Source organism: Pelophylax lessonae (assembly GCF_965119305.1).
Source record: "Pelophylax lessonae genome assembly, chromosome: 9".
NCBI classification, from domain to species: domain Eukaryota; kingdom Metazoa; phylum Chordata; class Amphibia; order Anura; family Ranidae; genus Pelophylax; species Pelophylax lessonae.
The window spans coordinates 192563214-192585109 of record NC_138776.1 but is presented as its reverse complement, the minus strand read 5'-3'; the positions used below and the strand labels follow the sequence as shown (position 1 = coordinate 192585109).

The 21896-nt window shown below is 43.2% G+C and overlaps 1 long non-coding RNA gene across 1 annotated transcript in view; it reads right to left on the bottom strand.

The window, feature by feature from the left end:
* Window positions 1-4170: 4170 nt before the first annotated feature.
* Window positions 4171-21896, bottom strand: part of LOC309563752 — a 46752-nt gene continuing 29026 nt past the window's right edge. Inside the window, exon 3 of the long non-coding RNA XR_014225739.1 lies at window positions 4171-4350. This is a non-coding gene — a long non-coding RNA (uncharacterized lncRNA). The remainder of the gene's footprint in view (window positions 4351-21896) is intronic.

Here is a 21896-nt window from a genome sequence, read left to right as displayed (position 1 = left end):
TATGCCCCATATACAGCGCCATCTTGTGTGGATGTAGGGCAAACACAGCAAAAACCTCCATTGACTTCCCCATTTAAAGGGTAACTCCACTTTCGCTGGGAAAAAAATCAACAAATAAAGAAAAAACAATATAGTATGTACAATTGCAACACAAATCATGTTGTAATTGAATGTTAGTAAAAATTACTTTTCCTTTTCAATCTTCAGCTGCTGTAATTTTCTGAAAATGCAATGCAATATTATCTACCTGGAGCTGTTCTGTACACAGAATGTGTACTGAACACACCCCAGAAATATAATTTCCTGCTTGTGTGATTGGTTCACCATTTTTCCCAGAAGTCTGCACTAAGATACAAGTCAAATTTCTGGTATCCCCTGCCACAAAAATGTCATTTTTGGTGAGATACTCCCAATAGGAACACATCTAAAGGAATACAGGCCAAGCAGATTTCCTCATTAGAGCCCTGCAGCTGCCACAGCTGATAAATACTATGAAACCACTCCCATGAGACCCACTCAGCCCAGGGACACAGAGGAACAAACAATGATTTCTTCAGAATAACAAAAGGTAGGAATCTGCAACAAAGTTTGTTAAAATCCTTGCAATGTACACAGATCACCCAGAGGGGAATGTTTTTTTCTCAACAAAAGTGGAGTTACACTTTAAAGTATAAAAAAAATATTGCAAAGGAATACAGGTATAATAATATGTAAATCACATTAAATACAACAAATATAAAATATGCAAATATTGATAAAACCATATAAAAATACATTGTTAAAAATAGTATTAAAAAAATGTCAAAAAGAGGGTTCCAAAACCATTTAAATAAATAAATATATTCTGCAAATTGCTACATTTCTAATTATTTCTTTCTAATTATTGAAATAGTTGGTTCCACCATGGTAATTTATTTATTCATATTGGAGGACCACCTACTGGGATGGTGTGGAGCCACTGAGTTGGAACATGGCACACTGATATATAATCTGAAGTTTCACCATTGTTATTGGACGAAATCACAGAGCACAGCTACAAGATTTAAGCCTCGTACACACGTACCGATCGTCGGCCGAACGATCGGCCGTCTTTTGTCCAGGGCTGTCGTGTCTTTTGAAAACTGCAAAAGACTGCACACGAATTTTGTTCGCCAACAACAGCCGACTGCAGAAGTGATGTCATGTAATGGTTAACTTTCCTTGTCTTTTTTCTTTTCTGAGCATGCCCAGTCTTGCTAATCTGCTGTCTGTCGGCCGAAATCTGTACTGACTGGCGAACAATCGGCCGTTCTGGTGTTGGCCAACAAAAATTTTAATGCCTGCACGACAGATTCTGTTCGGCCGAAAATGCGCTGTCGGCTGTCGGAAGCATCATACTAACAAGCCTACAATCGGCCGATCGGTCGCCGGCCGAATATTTACGGCCGACAATCGGTACGTGTGTACGAGGCTTTAATGTATTATCATTCTATGCACATAACATTGGACTGTCTCTTTGGGGTTGTTTTTCTAATATTGGAGAGTGCAAAATCTTGTGTAGCTCTTCTTTTTTTTTTTTATCAAAACATAATTGAACAAGCTGGAATTAGAAGCTAATTGGCTACCATGCACAGCTGCACCAGATTTAGCATTCTTCAGTTTTAGTAAATAAACCCCATTATGTTTCTGGACTTTATTTCAATGAGTTTCTTTATTTGTTTTGGTGTATAGTGCTATAGCCCTTTTCGGTTCTTTTGGGGCTTTATAATACGGAAGTTCAGGGCACTATATTAGTTTCGGCAGCAGCTGCCACAGGTTATATGTTTATTTTCTAGCACGGGTGGTTTTTGTTTCTGTTGTACTCTTCAATAGTTGGAATTTGTACTGTTCTACCTAACATTGCAGTGTTTTTTACTAAACAGTCTGGCTCGTTAATGTTGGGAAAACAAAATGTGACCGGTCACGATCTCACACAGGGGCACAATAGGTTATCTGTTTTTTTCCTTTTTATAATACGACATGAGTACAAAACATAAAAAGGTAAACACTAAAACAAATGAATAATAAATATACATATGTGTTCATAAGACAAAGGCCACAGAAACAGCTACGAAGCTTCTCAGAAATGATTTTGTCTATTTATATCTTCTATTCTCTTTTCCTGCAGATGATAATGTCCTTTCCTTACATTTCCGTTCAAACATCTGTTTAACGAACTTTCAGCAGATAAACCATTGTAATCAATGTCCTTCATTGTTTAACATGCCAGCAAAATATTTTGGAAAAAAAAAACTAAAACATGCCAGCAAAATAGTCTTCTGGTAACACCACTGATAGTTCTTGTAGCAATGGTTGTGTGATCCATTCCTGAGCATGTGGTTTGCCCAGTTTTGCAATACATTGTCCTAACCATTATAATAAACCTACTATGACACCCCAGCTGTTGGTAAATCATATGTTCTCAATGCATTCTGCAGTTTTTTTTAAGTAATCCTGTGGGGGCTCAAGATTGGTAGAGAAAAGAGAGCAACTGGCCTATTATTGACCTCTTAGATAAAGTTTATTCATTGTAGTAATCATTAAAAAAACATCCAACACATTTCGGGGGATTGAAGTTACTCTTCATCAGGGTTTAGAAATATTGTGCTGGGGGAATCTAAATGAAGAATTGCATATGATTTGCAAAAATTCAGGAGAAAGTTCCCCGATATCTTTCCTCTGTTTTAGTGACGCAAATCTCTCACAACAAACCTCCTTGGATTATAGGTAATTGTTTGCTATAGAATTGGGTATACATATAATCTGTTACAATTCTAATATGTTGTTGAAATATAGAGATTATTTGGGGTTATATGGGGTTTGGTTGTTTTTTTTTCCCGCCCTCTCTGCAATTACAAGGTAATTTGAGTTTGTAATTATGCTGTAAATATGGATTATATGCATTTGTTTTTGTTCATATTGACTGTTTTGTAATTCTTTTTTTTCCTGTTCTCTTCTTAGTCCCCGTTCACACTAAGGCGACCTGTGAGGCGACCTGGTCGCCTCACAGGTCGCCGTAGGTCGCCTTCCATAGGGAAGCTGCGGACCCGTTCTAATAGGAGCGACACAAGTCGCTCCGACTTAGAAAAAGGGTCCGGAGCTTCTTTGGGGCGACCCGGAGGCGACCGCCATAGACTTCAATGTTATGAAGTCCGTGGCGGCCGCTCCGAGGTCGCGGCGCGCTGCTCACACCGTGACATCGGAGGTCGTCTGGGGAAGTCGTATCGTCCCTATGTGAACGGGGCCTTAATCACAGTAAGAGCCTTATGTATAAAGCATTCAAGAAACATGTATGGTCAGGGATCCCACGAAATGCGTAGACCACGTACAAATGCATGTATACATAATACCAATGTAGCTTGGAATTACTGGAAGGTCCTTTTGTATAAAAACTTTGTAAAGGGAAATATAGTAGATCTTTTTATATATTTGTATAACAATAAACTTTACATGTTTTACTTATGTGTATGTTCTCATTTGGCATATATAAAGTCCCAATGCTTTCTGTTCCACAAATTTACCAAAAATTGCATATGCTAGGTTTGGACTTCATTAGCATGTTTAAACTTTGCTGCAGATGCTGGAATAGCAGCCAGATGAAGGGGGAACTTAAAGAAACCTCAAAACATGTTGATTTCTTTTTTCAACAATTATTATAACAAATTTTTTTAACTGTTGTTAATAGCCTGGCATGTTTTTTTTTTTTCTTAAATCTTGAGACTTCTACCCGGAGAGCTTTGGTAATGTGCTTTGCGCCCATGAGAGGTACCTTGAAGAAAACGGTCCCACCAAATTATAATACTTGGCACATCGTAACTTCATTTTTCTAGTAAATGGTCTGCCATCGGTGACCCCCTCTTAAGAATATTAGTTGTCTGGATGTCTCTGGTATACATACTTTTTCAGTCACTGACTTGAAACAAGCATGCAGATTAGAATGTCAGAGTGAAGTCAGAACAGCTGATCTGCTGGATCAGCATGGCAGCCAGAAAGCTAGATTTTCAGAGGTCAGCAATGGCACCCTAATATTTTCTCACTACATGATTTCATAAAGCAATGTCTTTATTTCCACAGCTATGTGTTGTATATGGGTGTGTTCAGGAAATGACACCAACACCCTTCACACTTTGTGCAGCTGATCAATTGTTTCATTATATTGATTACACAGTCCCATCCAGGGAAAGTACAGGCATGTGACTTCTTCTCCATAGGATGATTATCACTGCTGGCAGCATCACCAGAAAACACATAACTAGCACCGTGAGCAGGATGAGAAATAAAATAATCCATGGCTCCAAGATGGTTGACACCATATTATCTTTGGATAGGATCCTGTGTAAATAAAAGAATAGCATAACCATAGAATATCAAATAACTCAGCATAAGTCATGTTGCGTCTATCAATTCAATTTCTGAACATGTTTTCCATTTACAAGCAGAATGACGAAAACCTGGGGATATTTCTCCTGCTGCTAACAGAAGGGGGGTCTTCATGTTTAGCACTTAGATCTGCTGTTTAATAGTATTGTGAGACTAATTTGCTCCACACTGGAGAGATCTGAATAAACTTTGAGGCCTGATTCACACTGATGCAATTTAAGATGCGACTTGGGTCACAATAAATCACATGACAATGGAAATAAAAAGAATGGGGTTCCTGTAGCCCCCAATTCTTTATGGGATGGGAGAAAGGGTTAAAATTAAATAATCACTATGTTTAAACTTAAATAATGAGTTAATGTACTGGCTACTAGACTGTTAGCCGTGTAATAGTTTTTTAATATGAACTATTGACCCGGTTCATTTGTGTGGGGTTCTCCCGCTCAATTTAATTTAGTATCTGGGCAGTTTTTCCAAGTTTAAGCTATTCCCGCCTTTTAGGTCAGCTGTATCTGGGCAGTTTTGAGCGTGGAGCCAGGTCTCCCGCTCAAACAGCCCGCCTTTTGGTAAAGAATCCAGCTCAGGCCGGTTCTGGGAGCACTATTTAAACTGTGGCCGCGGGACTCCGGGTCACTCATCTCCTCAGGACTGATATTCCTCGTTCCTCTGGCCGGTCTACCTCGGGAAGCCAAATGAGTCTATTGCGGCAAATAATTGAAAAGGCTGGCAGCAAGGGAGGTGACGAGTGGTTACGCCGCTGCCTGGAGCTACCACTACTACAAGATACTACTTCCATGGCGTTACCTGAGGCGGCGGTTCAAGAATCCACGGACGGAACGAGCATAGAAGCGTTCACGGAGGATCCCCATGAAGATGCTTCCATTTTGGCGGATGTCGCAAGAAGTCTGCCGGGTTCATCGCACATGCGCAGTGTCATAGCATCGGTCACGTCCGGTCCGGAGGCGGGACCGGTGAAACGTCGGAGGTTGCCCCGGAAGAAGTATTCACCGGAGCCCCGTCGGAGCCGTCAGGAAGACACGAACATCCAATCTCCGCAACGAAGAGGTCGGAAGACAGCGCAGAATCGCCCGGAGCCGTCAGCGAGGAGATCTCCGTCCAGGGGTCACAGGGCCACATCGGTCAGGTCCAAAGATTCCGCTCGGATGGGACACGCCAGAACAACCAGGATGGATTCATCCTCCTCACACCAGGCTGAAGCATCAGCCTCAGCAGTCCAGGGTGAGTTCTCTGCCCCGGATAGGATGTTCCTCTTAATGACCAATATGTTAGAGGAATTCAGGTCCTTTTCCAGTCAGTTTAGAAGTCAGTCAGCTCCCTGCACTTCTAATGTTTGGGTGCCCCCAGTTTCAGGGAATGTGTCTGTCAGTCAAGCTAGTCCCATTCAATCTGCTGCTTTTGAGTTGGCACAGAGCCAGAATCTCCCTGAAACCTGCTTGAGGGAAGCAATAGTCTGTGAGATCTCCCCTCTCGGTTTCCACCTGTCAGAGGGCATCAAGGAAAAAATCTGGCAAGGAGCTTTCATTGATGTCCTTTCATTATTACCGTCAGCTAAGGAATTTGTATCTAAGCCTGACAAAAAGGAAGAGGATGAAAGAAAGAGGCCAATTACTAAGTCGTTTAATAATTGGCTTCAGGCATTCTTGATATACTCCTGTGTTTTTTGTGAAAAGCACCCCCAGAAGAGTATTGGCTTATTCCAGCACATTGACATTGTGCTGGAGGCCTATAAAAACTTTGGGGGAAGTGCTTGGTATGCATACGATGTAGCCTTTAGGCAAAAATTAGCAGTGCAACCTACTCTTAGATGGGGAGTAAAGGATGTTAGCCTGTGGCTAGATTTGTTTCTACCTCAGAAGTCTTTTCCGCCAAAGCCTATCACCAACCCTCAACAAGCAAATTTGCAGTCCTTTCGGAAAGGCATTTGCTTTAACTTTAACGAAACAGTCTGCAAATGGCCAGGAACCTGCAAGTTTAAGCACGAGTGTGCATTCTGTTCCGGACCCCATCCTTTATTCAAGTGTTTTAAAAGGATGTCCATCTCGCAGCAATCAGGAAACTTTCAAAAAGGCCCACACTCCAGTGAAGCTAACAGAAATGTTGCCGTGGCTACGCAAGTACCCAAACAAGGAGAAAGCGCAATTGCTCATTGATGGGTTCGCTTTTGGGTTTTCTCTGCCCTCTTTTAAAGGTAAGGGTTGTATCATACACGCTAATTTAAAGTCAGTAGATGGTTTACACGAAATTGTGGCGGAAAAAATTGAGTTGGAATTAAAAGAAGGCAGGTTTGCCGGTCCTTTTTCTGAACCCCCATTTTTGAATTTCAGGGTGTCCCCTCTTGGAATAGTTCAAAAAAAGGAGCCCAATTCCTATAGATTAATTCACCACCTTTCATATCCGTTACATGAGTCCCTTAATGATGATATTGACACTGCCTTGTCTTCTGTGAAATACGCTACATTTGAGGATGCTCTGGAAAGGTTGAGGTTTGCAGGCAGGGGAGCTCTTCTAGCCAAAGCGGACATCAAGTCCGCCTTCAGGCTACTTCCAATACATCCTAGTTCATTCAATTCCTTAGGAATTCATTTTAATAATCAATTTTATTTTGACAAATGTCTTCCTATGGGGTGCTCTCTTTCCTGTTTTCTGTTCGAGAGTTTTTCAACTTTCCTGGAATGGGTAGTTTCGGATATTACAGGTTCTCATCTGATTGTACACTACCTTGATGATTTTCTTTTTATTGGCCCTCAATCCTCTTCTTTATGTTCATTTTTACTGGAAGTTTTTATTCAAGTTTGTAACCTTTTTGGGGTCCCGCTGGCCCTGGAAAAAACTGTTTTTCCCTCCTCATCCCTAGTTTTTCTAGGGATAACAATAGATGCTGACAAGATGGAGTTTAGACTTCCTGAAGACAAATTGGACAATCTGCGCAGAATTCTTCTCGTTACTATTCGTCGGAAAAAGGTTTGCCTGAAAGATCTACAATCTCTTCTAGGACTGCTAGCCTTTGCGTCAAGAGTCATTCCAGTGGTTAAAGTATTCTCTAGAAGACTCTATGCTGCCACTTCGGGTTTAAAATCCCCGTCTTCACATGTGCGAATTACAGCTGACATGAGAGAGGATTTATTAGTCTGGGCCCACTTTCTCCTCCGTTTCAACGGTGCTTCTGTATGGCAGGAGCAATTCGTTGTGGACGAGAAATTTCTGCTGTTCACTGATTCAGCGGGTTCTAGGGGTTTCGCTTCCATTTGGCGCAACCATTGGTGCGCGGCACCTTGGTGTGAAAAGTGGAAGCGCTCAGGCCTCACCAAGAACATAGTTTTGCTGGAACTGTTCCCCATAGTGGTCGCTTTTGAAATATGGGGACAGTTTTTTCAGAATAGGAGGATAATGGTACGGACGGACAACAAAGGAGTGCTTTTCGCACTCAATTGTTTATCATCTAAATCTCCGCCCGTTACCATTATGCTCAGGTATTTGGTGGCCAAATGCTTTGAATATAATGTCTGGTTAAAAGCGTCCTTTGTGCCCGGTAAGTTGAACACACTTGCAGATTGTCTGTCTCGTTTCCAGATGGAACGATTCTTTCATCTGCTACCGGAGGCAGACAAAGATGGACACCCCTGCCCAGCACACCTGTGGGATTTGATATGACTGGTATTGTTGAACATATTGAATGGTCCTTGGCACCAGGGACGCTAGCCGGATACCAATCGGCTTGGTGGCAGTGGAAGCAATACGTTCAGAGTTTCAACTTGCAGTCAGATTTCTTTTCAGAGGCTTTGCTGCTTTCCTTTTTAGACACTTTATTTAAAAGACAATTATCCTGGTCACATATTAATAAAACACTTGCTGGAATTTCATTTTTTAATAAGCTTCAGGGTCTGCCAGCTTGTCTGTCTTACTTTACGGTAAGACAGGCATTAAAAGGTTATAGGAAGCGTCACTTTAAATTAGATGATAGACAAGCTATATCAATTGATTTGCTGGGCAGGCTGTGCACGGCATTGGGGTCGGTGTGTTTCTCTGATTATGAAGCATCATTATTCAGAGCTGCATTTGCTCTAATGTTTTTCGCAGCGCTCAGGATTTCAGAATTGATACCTGATAAAAGGTCAGGAAGTTTAGGTTTGAGAGTGCAGGATGTTACATTATTTTCTAATAGTGTCAGCATATTCCTGTCACATTCAAAAACCGATCAATTAGGTGTAGGCAAGAGAATTCTTTTACATCAGTCGAGTGTTTCAGCCATCTGCCCTGTTTCTCTTCTTAAAGAATTTTTGAGTAAAAGACCTCAAGTGAATGATGTTTTGTTTATTCATGCATCGGGGAAGTATATGTCTAAATTCCAATTTGGTGCAGTGCTGCGAATGTGTCTGAAATGCTTAAACCTAAGTGGTGTCAAGATAACTTCGCACTCCTTTCGCATTGGGGCAGCCACCGAAGCGAATAGGTTGGGATTGGATGTTAGTACAGTGAAACGAATTGGGAGATGGTCTTCTGATTGTTATAAAACATATATTCGCCCTAATACTTTCGTTTAAATTGCAGGTCACATCGTTATTTGGATTGTAGGCCATTCTTACATCCATTGGGCTCACCAGAGGGCGAAGAAAAGAGTTTATTCGGAAAACCTTGGACTGGATGGCAATACATTTAAGGTTTTTTGGTTCGCTAAACGGGGGATGCGCTGGGCTGAGCTGGTTTCATTTATCTCTAATTAAGCTAGTTTTTACCCACAACCCCATATTTTATTAGTCCACCTAGGCGGCAATGACATAGGTCAAATAAAAACACTAGATCTCCTTTACAAGATCAGGGATGACCTATCTTTGATCCAATCCAAATTCCCTTCGGCCAAATTAATTTTTTCGGAGGTTATTCCTCGTTTAATTTCTTTTAGGTACCGCAATTTATGGCCTATAGAAAAAATGCGTAAGAGATTGAATAGAGGGCTTGCCAAATTATTCCCAGTTTTGGGTATATTGTCTTATAGGCATTTAGAATTGGAGGGAGGATTAACAGGTCTATATTGGAAGGATGGGATACATCTATCAGATATAGGCCTGGACATTTTCAATAATAACTTGGGTTCTTGCATAGAACAGGCCGCGTGCTGGGTGGGTGGGGACAGGCGGAAAAATTCCGCCTGTCTGGTGGATAATGGCTTTAAATGTTGGAGTGAAGTTTGTCAACCTGAGCCGTAGGGGCTAGGTTGCTGTTTATATTATCTGAAGATGTAATAAAAACAAAGTATGAGAATTATTTTCATGTATGTCAAGCCATTCATTAAAACAGCCGCGGCCTTTTAATTCCAAACAAACATGTGTCTAGTCTATTTTTTAATTAGTATTTAGTAAAGTATGTTATTTATTAATTGATATAGAACACCACATCTTTCATACCATTCCCATTAAAAAGAATGGGGTTCCTGTAGCCCCCAATTCTTTATGGGATAGGAGAAAGGGTTAAAATTAAATAATCACTATGTTTAAACTTAAATAATGAGTTAATGTACTGGCTACTAGACTGTTAGCCGTGTAATAGTTTTTTAATATGAACTATTGACCCGGTTCATTTGTGTGGGGTTCTCCCGCTCAATTTAATTTAGTATCTGGGCAGTTTTTCCAAGTTTAAGCTATTCCCGCCTTTTAGGTCAGCTGTATCTGGGCAGTTTTGAGCGTGGAGCCAGGTCTCCCGCTCAAACAGCCCGCCTTTTGGTAAAGAATCCAGCTCAGGCCGGTTCTGGGAGCACTATTTAAACTGTGGCCGCGGGACTCCGGGTCACTCATCTCCTCAGGACTGATATTCCTCGTTCCTCCACCCTCCCGCCCCTTTGGTTGTCGCGGCCTGTTTATAATTTTTGGCTAATGCGGTCGCCTTAGCAAGTGGCTTTGGTGGACGATAGTAAGTTTTTGTTATATATCCTTGGTTGGATAATGGCTTTAAATGTTGGAGTGAAGTTTGTCAACCTGAGCCGTAGGGGCTAGGTTGCTGTTTATATTATCTGAAGATGTAATAAAAACAAAGTATGAGAATTATTTTAATGTATGTCAAGCCATTCATTAAAACAGCCGCGGCCTTTTAATTCCAAACAAACATGTGTCTAGTCTATTTTTTAATTAGTATTTAGTAAAGTATGTTATTTATTAATTGATATAGAACACCACATCTTTCATACCATTCCCATAACTTTTCTTCCAATGGTGCCTATTCACATCAATGCAGCTCAGCTGTAAAGTAACATTGTAAAAGGGTCCTGTGCTTCTTTGGTGTGATTTACAGTGCAATCTGGCCCAAATATCAAATATGTAGACTACATCTGAAATGCAACCAAAGTTGCATCAAAGTTACTCTACACAATGACACTGCAAATCGAGTCAAAATTTCATCACAGTAGTGTGAACCGAGCCTGAGTGGTTGTAGACTTGAAAGAGCCCATTGATGAGATTCAAGCTGATTGGAGAAGATATGAGCAGAGAGACTTTCCAGTGGTCAGCAGGGGAGGTACTCAAAGGTTTGTCACTATTTATTAGAAAGTGGAAAATCTTTCCTACTCTGTTTCATTTGTACATAAAATATGTTTAGTGGAAATTAGTGATGGGCCGAACACCCCCCCCCCCCCTTCGGTTTGCACCAGAACATCTTGAATAGGGAAAAAGTTCTAGCGAACTCTAATAAAATCTATGGGAAACGAATATGAAAAAACAAAAGTCCTCATTTTAAAGGCTTATATGCAAATTATTGCCATAAAAAGTGTATGGGGACTTGGGTACTGCCCTGGGGGACATGTATCAATGCAAGAAAAAATAAAAAATGTAAATGATTATTTTTACAGGAGCAGTGATTTTAATGATGCTTGAAGTGAAACAATACAATTGAAATATTATTTTAAATATCGTGCCTAGGGGGTCCCCTTAGGCTGCATTCACATGTCAGCTTATAATCGCGGGCAGAACCACCGCGGTTTAGCCCGCGATTCAGAGATTTATTGCAAATCGCGGGACGCCTAGCGTTGCCCGTTGATTTGCAATAGCCCCCCAAACGCCGAGCGATGTTGCCGCGATTTACGCCCGCCGAATCGCGGCAACATCGCGCAAACAAAATCGCGGGACGCACTACGCTCCAAAAAAGTACAAGAGCTTCTTTGGAGCGTATTGCGTCCCGCGATTTTGTTTGCGCGATGTTGCCGCGATTCTGCCCGCGATTATAAGCTGACATGTGAATGCAGCCTTAATGTGCCTGTAAAGTGACGCATCTGTACGATGTATGGAGCCTGCTGCAGCAATACTGACATTTCTAAAGGAAAAAATTTAATTTTAACTTGCTCACGGCTGTAATGTATTGTCGGCTCCCGGCAATGCAGATATAAAAAAATGAAATAAACGGCGTAGGCCAAAATGAAAAAAACAAACAAAAACGGTGTGGGGTCCCCCCCCAAAATACATACCAGACCCTTATGTGAGCATGCAGCCTGGCAGGTCAGGAAAGGGGAGGGAAGCGAGTGCTCCCCCCCCCCTTCATGAACCATAGCAGGCCACATGCCCTCAACATGGGGGGGTGGGTGCTTTGGGGCACCCCAAAGCACCTTGTCCCCATGTTGATGGGGACAAGTGCCTCTTCCCAGCAACCCTGGGCTGTGATTGTCGGGGTCTGTGGGTGGGGGGCTTATCGGAATCTGGAAGCCCCCTTTAACTAGGGGACCCCAAGATCCTGATCCCCCCTATGTTAATGGGTATCGGGTACATCGTACCCCTACCCATTCACCAAAAAAGTGTAAAACACTAAAAACCACAAAACACAGTTTTTGACAAGTCCTTTATTAAAAATAAAAAAAAATAGTGCCCCCTCTCGATTTAAATCCCTCATCCATCATGACGCCCGCTGGACCTGAAAAATAGGAAAAAATCCAAAACCGCTTTGCCTCTTCAGAGGCTACCCGCCGTCTGCCTGATCTTCAGCTTTGACAGTTCTTTTATAGGTAAGAGGCATGATGTCACGTGACGTCAGAAGGGGCCGGTGTCACCAGGTGACGTACCCAGGTTGCCCTGCCCCTTGCCTATAAAAGAACTGTCAAGGCTGAAGTCCGGGCAGACGGCTGGTAGCCTCTGAAGAGACGAAGCATTTTTGAATTTCTTTTTCTTTTTAAGAAAGGACTTGTCAAAAACTGTGTTCTGTGGTTTTTACTTTTTTACACTTTTTTGGTAAATGGGGGGGGGGGGAGAGGGCGGGAACTGGGGCCACCTATGTTAAAGGGGGCTTTCAGATTCCGATAAGCCCCCCACTTGCAGACCCCCACAACCACAGCCCAGGGTTCTTGGGAAGAGGCCCTTGTCCCCATCAATATGGGGACAAGGTGCTTTAGGGGGCACCCCAAAGAACCCTTCCTATGTTGAGGGCGAACGGCTTGGTATGGTTCAGGGGGGGGTCACTCGCTCGGCGCCCCTTTCCTGGCCTGTCAGGCTGCATGCTCAGATAAAAGTCTGGTATAGATTTTGGGGGAGACCCCATGCCGTTTTTTTTTTTGTTTTTGCTTTTATTTTGGTATGGAGTTTCCCTTAAAATCAGTACGCCCTACGCCCTTTTTTAAAACCATTTTGATGTAGAGTTCCTCTTAAAATCTATACCAGACCAAAAGGGCCTGGTATAGATTTGGGGGGGGGGGGGTATCGTTTTTTTTTTTTTTAGATTCCCCTTAACTACTTAAATACAGGGCACTTTCACCCTCCTCCTTCCCTGACCAATTTTCAGCTTTCAGTGCTCATTGGCGTTTATAGGAAATCTTGGTAATAGAAAGACAAGGGTGACCAGCGCTATGGAAGTGTGTAGATAATATATAATAGACAGGTGTAAGCTGCCAGCAACAAAACCCAGAGGGGTTAAGATAATTGAAAGTGCAAAAGAAGTTGCCCCGGCGCTACCTCTAAGTGACACCTTGTCACTTTAAAATATATGTGCCATAGTGTGAATGATTGGAAAAAACAGTGAATAAAATTAAATATAAATAAATAGTGCACGTTTAAAATTAAATAATCCTTTTGTGAACAAGGCTATTTCTTTGTGACCACTGTGAGAAGGTGCTCGTGTGCAAGTTTCAAATAAATAAATAAATAAGCTGAAAAGATAGTGATGAAATTTTTATTCCAATCAATAAATAGATTAAATGAATTCAGTGCAATAAATAAATAAATTAAATGAATTTAGTGCAATAAAAGACAAATAAATAGTGCCACTGGATAGTGTGCCAGTGTGAAATTATAATATTGCTTGTAGAAGGTGCCAGTGAGACAAGTGAAAGGAAGAAAATCCCACTGTGAGAAAAAAAACATTGAATGAAGGTTGCATACACTAGCGTGGCCACTAGATGTCGCAACTACAATACGACCTGTTTGGTAGTATTTGCTGGATTAGTTGAGCACAGTCATGAGGGTTCCTTCTCCACGGCGAACAGGTATTGCCAGTTGATGTCATGTAACATAAGAAAAAGGGAACCCCATTTGTGCAGTAAAATAAGCAGCAGTAGAAAAAAAGACAAAATTAAAGGGGATTGGAGAGGAGGAAACAAAAAGAGAATGATTTCAAAAAACGAAACAAAGTGGATATTTCTGATGAAATCACTGCGACCCGATGGCTTAAACGCTGACATAGATCTGAACTGTTTTATTACAGACGTTTAACCCACGGTACCCCCCTCTCTTCTCCTTCTTTTTGGTGCATTTTATTTATTATATTTTTTTAGTGAATTTTTTTAGTGTATCTTTTCCAGTGTACTTTGTAAACGTTTTTAGGCGTTTCCCAAACGTTTAAACGGTGTTAAATAATCTTTTAACACTTATAACTGGTCCCTGTCCATCCCTCCAACATACCTTTTATAAGCTCTTATAAGGTTTTTTATGTGGCTTTTTTATGGTTTATGTATCCTCCTTTCATATATAATTTATTCATGGCACGATAATCACAGTTCCCAAAAATCTCCTCCGTTTTATACTTAAAAAATTAATTTTTACATAATTTTTTATCGCACAATTTTACATGATTAATGTTCTATATATAAGTTATTATTAATTTATATATTATGGTGTCCCAAGAAAACCTCCTCTTTTACGTATATTTTTTAATTTTTTTATATTTTTTATCATTTTATTAATATCTCCTGTTTAAAATAGAAAAATAAACCTTTGAACCTTCTCATCCAACATCAGATATGACATCTATTATGGATTAAAACCCCTTTTCTCTGTCGCTCATTGACAGACGTAGTCTTCTTGATTCACAAGAACTGGGTTATGTTGTCTCCGCAGGAGTAGGACTAGGCAGAAAAGAAAAAACGTTCTGGCTCCACCCTAGGGGCAGTCCCAGAGGGAATATCCTCCCTCTCTCTGCTACAAGGCATCAGTTTTTTTCTGTCTAGTCAGGAGTAAGGACCTAAGTTCCTTGCTGGGATCTCTGGTCCTGGCAAGATTTTTTTTTTTTAGAAAAAATATTTTTTAGGTAGTTTTTCTCCAGTGTTTTTTCCTGTGAGATCTTCAAGCAAATACGCCGGACTGGGCGACACTAGTGGTCACCCCAGCCGGCCTACGAGCGCGCGCAGACCATTGCATTGCGCTTGGTCGGCCGCGACATATTCAAGTAAGTATGCGGGGCCGGGCGACGGGCTGGATGTTGAGATCCAGTGGTCACCCCGGTTTCTGCCTACGAGCGCGTGCAGACCAGAGCTCCACGCTGGGTCGGCCGCGACGGAGTCCCATTGGAGGGACTGACCTTGCGAGTTAAAAGTCTCGCTTGGACGCCAGGAACCAGAGAGTCGAGGCGTCCGGAGTGGTCCACAACCCCCCACCCCGGTGGAGAGGGTATTGTGAAGAGAGGGTGCTTGTCGGTTCGGTATGGTGAGTAAACGTTCCCTTTTTTTCCTCGTTATGAGGCAGTATGAATTATGGGCCCCTCCATACATGGTCAGTATCTGTCTGACACTAAAAGTCCCCCTTGTAAATACAGCATGTGTTTGGTGGGAAGTGGACTTGGTTTGAGAGCTAACACTCTACCCAGCAGACTGTAGTATTACAGCAGACATAGGAGGTATAATCCTACCTTAATTGTAGTGTACCTCCTGCAGATCGATAAACCGCCATTTAGCAGAGATGCAGGTGGATGTGCTGGAAAAAACGATTTCGGCAGTCCGCCGCCATTTTGCCGTAGACCGGGTGCATGAATGTCCTCAGGTCACGCCGGCCGCCATGTTTTTGGAGTCTATTGTCTCCTGTATGGGGGCGGCCATGTTTGATGAGCCCAGCTACCTCGTGGAGAGCTGGGAACGCCGGAAGGCGTACACAGGGGGCGGAGCCACGTCCTTCTACCCGGGAAAACTAACACAGCTCTTTCCAGTCTGTAAAAGACAGACGCTGACTGCAGTTGGTTGGAAACTTCTCTGCATCGGGTGGTGAGCCTTGAGGGTCCCTCTCTCTCTCTGTGGGGATCGAGAAGCAGGTACTCTGAGGGGCGCTATTGCGCTAGGGGGATACACATAAAAAAAAAAAAGAGGTATTTTTTAATTAAAAAAAAAAAAAAAAGTTTTTGTTTTTTCTGGCAGAGGTGTCCTGAATTAACATGGACCCTGCCACTCATGTATCTCCACCGAATCCCCTCGAGGTGTCTGCAGGATCCTCCAGCACCCCACTGACGGTTGAATCATTGTCAGCTATTATGGAAACTTTTGTGTCCCGGGTGGAAGTGGCTTGTCAGGGACAGGGCGCAAGAAAGCGACCCCCGCCTAACCCCTTATTATCTGAAACTTCGGATTCAGAATCTGAGCCTATTTCTGCAGTTGCAGGTACTTCATCTGGGATTGGTGTCTCGGGTACTGTCTCTTCAGACAGTGAGGAGGATGTTTCGGCATCAGCCATAGCCCGAGAGGAAGCGTTGGTAAACGCACTCATTGTATCTATTCAAGAAACCTTAAGATTACAGGGTATTCCGTCGGAAATAGCTGAAACTGAAATCCCCTTTGGGACTAAAAAACGCATCAAAGTAGTGAAGGTTTTTCCATTGCCCAAATGTTTTGGCAATCCAATCAAAGAATGGAGTCTGCCAAAACGCACTTCTGCTATTTCTAAACTCATTAACAGGCGTTATCCGTTTGAGGAAACCCTCATTAAGAAATGGACAGAACCACCTGTGGTGGATTCTCCAATTGCTAGATTGAATAAAGCCACGGTTATTCCTTTAGAAGACGCTCCGTCTTTTAAAGATCCAGTGGATCGCAAGATAGAAGCTATGTCTCGCACCATGTTTTCCTTGATTGGATCAGCTTTCAGACCAATAATTGCTATTGGACTGGTTTCGCAGACTGTAACTGAATGGACCAAGTGGTTGCGCCGGGACTTAGAAGTCCCTCAGGCGGTATCAGATTTGTTGGAACAAATGATACAGGGGTTACAGTTTGTGTGTGATGCGGCGTTAGACGCCACTCCATTATTGGCGCGAGCATCAGTTTCAGCAGTGGTTCTCAGGCGTACACTGTGGCTAAAAGGTTGGTTAGCCGACCAAGGTTCCAAAAAAGCATTGGCTAATATCCCCTTTTTAGGAGAGCGTCTATTTGGAGCCAACTTAGATGAGATCATTAAGGATCTCACGGGTGGAAAGAGCACCTTTTTACCGCAAAATGTTAAAGGTAAAGGACCTCGTCGAAGACGAGGGCCTTCTTTCTCTGCTCACAAAAAGTTTTTTCGTCCCGCGGGTGAAAAAATTAAGTCCTCCAAAGCTCCTTCAGGAGGCTTCAGGGGACGTTGGTCGGGCAAGCAAAAGCCCGCCCCCTCCAGACCTGAAGATAAATCGTCCAAAGCCTGAAGGTGCGCCCACACCCATAACTGGGGTGGGGGGACGTATTCGCCGGTTCCCGGATCCATGGCTTTCCAGAATCCAGGACAAGTGGGTTTGCGAAGTCATAAGGTCAGGGTACAAGATCGAGTTTCGATCTCTCCCACCGGCGCGATTCTTCCCTTCCAATATCCAACTATCCCCGGATCGTCTAGAAGATCTGCGGAGAGCAGTCACAGATTTACTACAACAAGGAGTGGTAGTCCACGTTCCTTGGACAGAACATTTTCAAGGGTTTTATTCAAACCTATTTACAATACCCAGGAAAGAGGGCAAAGTGCGTCCAATAATGGACTTAAGGGCACTCAATTCCTTTCTCAACATAAGAAAATTCAAGATGGAATCCATTCGCACAGTAGCAGCCTTCCTGCATCCAGGGGATGTCCTAGCGTCCATAGACATCAAGGACGCCTATCTTGACATTCCCATTTTCGCAGGACATCAGCGGTTTCTACGCTTTTCCGTAGAAGAGAACCAATATCAGTTTGTGGCATTACCTTTCGGTCTCGCCACGGCTCCTCGGGTCTTCACGAAGGTATTGGCCCCAATGCTGGCACTACTGCGCCAAAGAGGCATATCGATTCTAGGTTACCTAGACGATCTCCTGCTTCATGCAGAGTCTCCTCAGACCCTGCTACAAAACCTAGAAATTACTATAATTTCTTTACAGGAATTCGGGTGGCTGGTGAACCAGCAAAAGTAATTTCTGGTTCCCACCCAGAGGCTCGAATATCTGGGTCTAATTCTAGACACAGTCAGGACAAGAGTTTTCCTTCCGGTAGGGAAACTCCGGAAGATTCAATCAGCAGTCCAGTTGTTACTATCCAACAGCTGGTCTTCTCTTCGAACTTGCATGAGGGTTCTGGGGTTGATGGTAGCTTCCTTCAAAGCAGTCCCATTTGCCCAGTCCCATACCCGAATTCTTCAGCAAGAGATTCTTCTCAGATGGAATCGGAATCCGGAATCCCTGGACAATCGGATCCGATTGAGCAAACAGACCAGAGAGTCTCTGGTCTGGTGGCTTCGGTCTCCGATACACAGCCAGGGAAAGTCATTTCTGCCAATATATTGGACGATAGTGACCACGGATGCCAGTCTATCCGGATGGGGAGGAATTCTCGGTCAGTTATCTGTCCAGGGACTTTGGTCCCCGGAAGAATCCAGGTTGCCGATAAATGTATTGGAACTGAGAGCGATCAGACTTTGTCTGATTCACTGGACCGAGCAGCTCCAGGGCAGCCCGGTTCGGATCCAGTCGGACAACGCCACGGCCGTGGCTTATGTCAATCACCAGGGGGGCACCAAGAGTGTCCGAGCGGCCAAGGAAGTGGCTTGCATTCTTCGCTGGGCGGAACGATTTGTTCCAGCGATCTCTGCGGTGTTCATTCCGGGGGTGGAAAATTGGCAGGCAGATTATCTCAGCCGTCAGACTCTGGATCAGGGGGAATGGTCCCTCCATCCAGAAGTCTTCCACCAGTTGTGCCTACGTTGGGGCACCCCGGATGTGGATCTGTTGGCATCACGATTCAACAGGAAAGTACAGAGATTCGTGGCTCGCTCCCGCGATCCTCTAGCAGAGACCGCAGACGCACTGATCTCCCCGTGGGGGCAATACCAGCTAATGTATGCCTTCCCTCCTCTCGGGTTACTGCCAAGACTTCTTCGCAGGATAGAGGAGGAAGGAATTCCAGTAATCCTGGTAGCTCCGGACTGGCCTCGCCGAGCGTGGTACGCCGACTTGGTCAGACTGGTGGCGGACGTCCCGTGGAGACTTCCTCTCAGGGAGGACCTACTGTCTCAGGGACCGATCTTCCATCCTGCTTTACGATCGCTGGCTTTAACGGCCTGATGCTGAAGGACAAGGGATTGTCAGCTTCAGTTATTCCTACTCTAGTTAAAGCAAGGAAAGCGACTTCCAGAAAGATTTATCATCGCACATGGAAGTCCTACATTGCATGGTGTGAACCTCTGGGGTTCCGTCCACGGTCTTATTCGGTTAGTCGAATATTAGCTTTTCTGCAACAAGGGGTTGAGCAGAAACTGGCCTTGAGTACTATCAAGGGTCAGGTCTCAGCATTAGCTATCTTCTTTCAGAAGCCTTTGGCTACTCATTCCTTGGTGCGGAATTTCATCCAGGGGGTGCGACATCTGGCTCCGCCAGTGCACGCGCCGTTACCACCCTGGGATCTTAATTTAGTATTGTCGGTTCTTCAGAAACCTCCCTTTGAAGATATTAGGGAGATTCCTCTACCTACGTTGTCCCAGAAGGTGGCCTTCTTGGTGGCTATCACTTCTGCACGCAGGGTGTCAGAACTGGCCGCATTATCTTGTCGTTCCCCATATCTGGTGGTTCATAGAGATAAGGTGGTTCTTCGTCCGAATCCATCCTTCCTACCAAAAGTGGTTTCAGAATTTCATCTGAATGAAGAAATTGTATTACCTTCCCTGTGTCCTAAGCCCAGTCATCCTCTGGAGTTTGCTTTACACTCCTTGGATGTGGTCCGGGCTATCAGGGTATACTTGAAAACCACAGACTCGTTTCGCAAGACGGATTCACTTTTTGTGATCCCGGATGGACCCAAAAAGGGGTTGCCTGCATCTGCCGTGACTATTTCCAAATGGATCAGACAGACGTTGGTACAGGCTTATTCTATTAAGGGTCGGGAGCCCCCGTTCCCTGTTAAGGCGCACTCCACTCGGGCACTTAGGGCGTCATGGGCCTTTCGCCATCAGGCGTCAGTGGTCCAGGTGTGCAAGGCGGCTACCTGGTCGTCGGTGCATACTTTTACAAAACATTATAAAGTTGATGTAATGGCATCGTCTGATGCCTCGTTTGGCCGCAAGGTTTTGCAGGCCGCCATTTGAGGAGACCAGTGGTCTACCTCGAGGGTTTTTTTCCGTTGGAATTTTTATTTGAGTCTCATTCTTTGTTTATAATGAGCCTTTAAAACTTCTAGTTTGGCACCGGTTGGGCCTTCTAGATTGGATTTTGATTTCTGTCAATCCCACCCCTCATTTGTGGCACTGCTTCTGGATGTCCCAGTTCTTGTGAATCAAGAAGACTACGTCTGTCAATGAGCGACAGAGAAAATCGGATTTTTGTAAGATCTTACCGTAAAATCCTTTTCTCTTAGCTCATTGACAGACGTAGTACCCGCCCCTCTATCATTGAGTTGGGTTGGGTTAAATTCTCTGTTGCTGCTTTGTGACAGAACTGATGCCTTGTAGCAGAGAGAGGGAGGATATACCCTCTGGGACTGCCCCTAGGGTGGAGCCAGAACATTTTTTCTTTTCTGCCTAGTCCTACTCCTGCGGAGACAACATAACCCAGTTCTTGTGAATCAAGAAGACTACGTCTGTCAATGAGCTAAGAGAAAAGGATTTTACGGTAAGATCTTACAAAAATCCGATTTTTTTGACATTTCCTCTCAAATTTCAAAAGAAAAAATCTTTTTCCAAAAATCATATTTTTTCACAGAAGCCTTCTCATCCAACATCAGAGAGAAAAAAATCTTTTTATGTATTTTTCTATGTTTTATATTTATTGCTTATGGTTTTATCTTCCTTTCCTCTATTTAATGCAATGGAAATGCCTTTAAATCTTCGGTGCATCCACACGACAGTGCGGTGTATTTTTTTAATGTTTTTTTGCATTTTTTTGCATTTTTTCATTTTTTGTAATTAACCGCAAATAATAAAAATTCTGTTCACAGTGGAAGAATGCCTATATATATATTTACAATGGAAGCCTTTCCCCACCTTCCAAAACAAGGATTTTTTTTCCCTTTTTTTCTTCACAAATATTTTTTTAACTCTTTTTAAGCTATTTTATGGACAATTAAATAAAGTTTTTGGTGTTTTTTGTTTTTGTTCTTTGCTATCGGTAAGGCTGATGTGAAATGATGAAATAGTAGCCGCCCTTAAATGTTATTAGCCGACAATGCAGGGAGGAATAAGATGGCCTCCGTTAGGCATCATATAGCGAGCACCAATATGGCAGCGGCCCCAGCCGATTGGTCGCTATGAAATGGGCGGGCTATTTAAGAACTGGGAGTGCGCTATGGTGACGCCGCTCCAGCAGACGACCTCTGACGAAACGCATAGGGCGGGTCCATTGCATCATACTTCACTTCCGTTTTAACAGTATCTGACCGTGGAACGCGGAAGCTTCCCGGGAGACCGCAACTGATCGCTATCAGCCTACACCGTGAGTATGTCTATGCTTTTTTCTACTGCCGCTTATTTTACTGCACAAATGGGGTTCCCTTTTTCTTATGTTACATGACATCAACTGGCAATACCTGTTCGCCGTGGAGAAGGAACCCTCATGACTGTGCTCACCTAATCCAGCAAATACTACCAAACAGGTCGTATTGTAGTTGCGACATCTAGTGGCCACGCTAGTGTATGCAACCTTCATTCATTGTTTTTTTTCTCACAGTGGGATTTTCTTCCTTTCACTTGTCTCACTGGCACCTTCTACAAGCAATATTATAATTTCACACTGGCACACTATCCAGTGGCACTATTTATTTGTCTTTTATTGCACTAAATTCATTTAATTTATTTATTTATTGCACTGAATTCATTTATTGATTGGAAAAAAA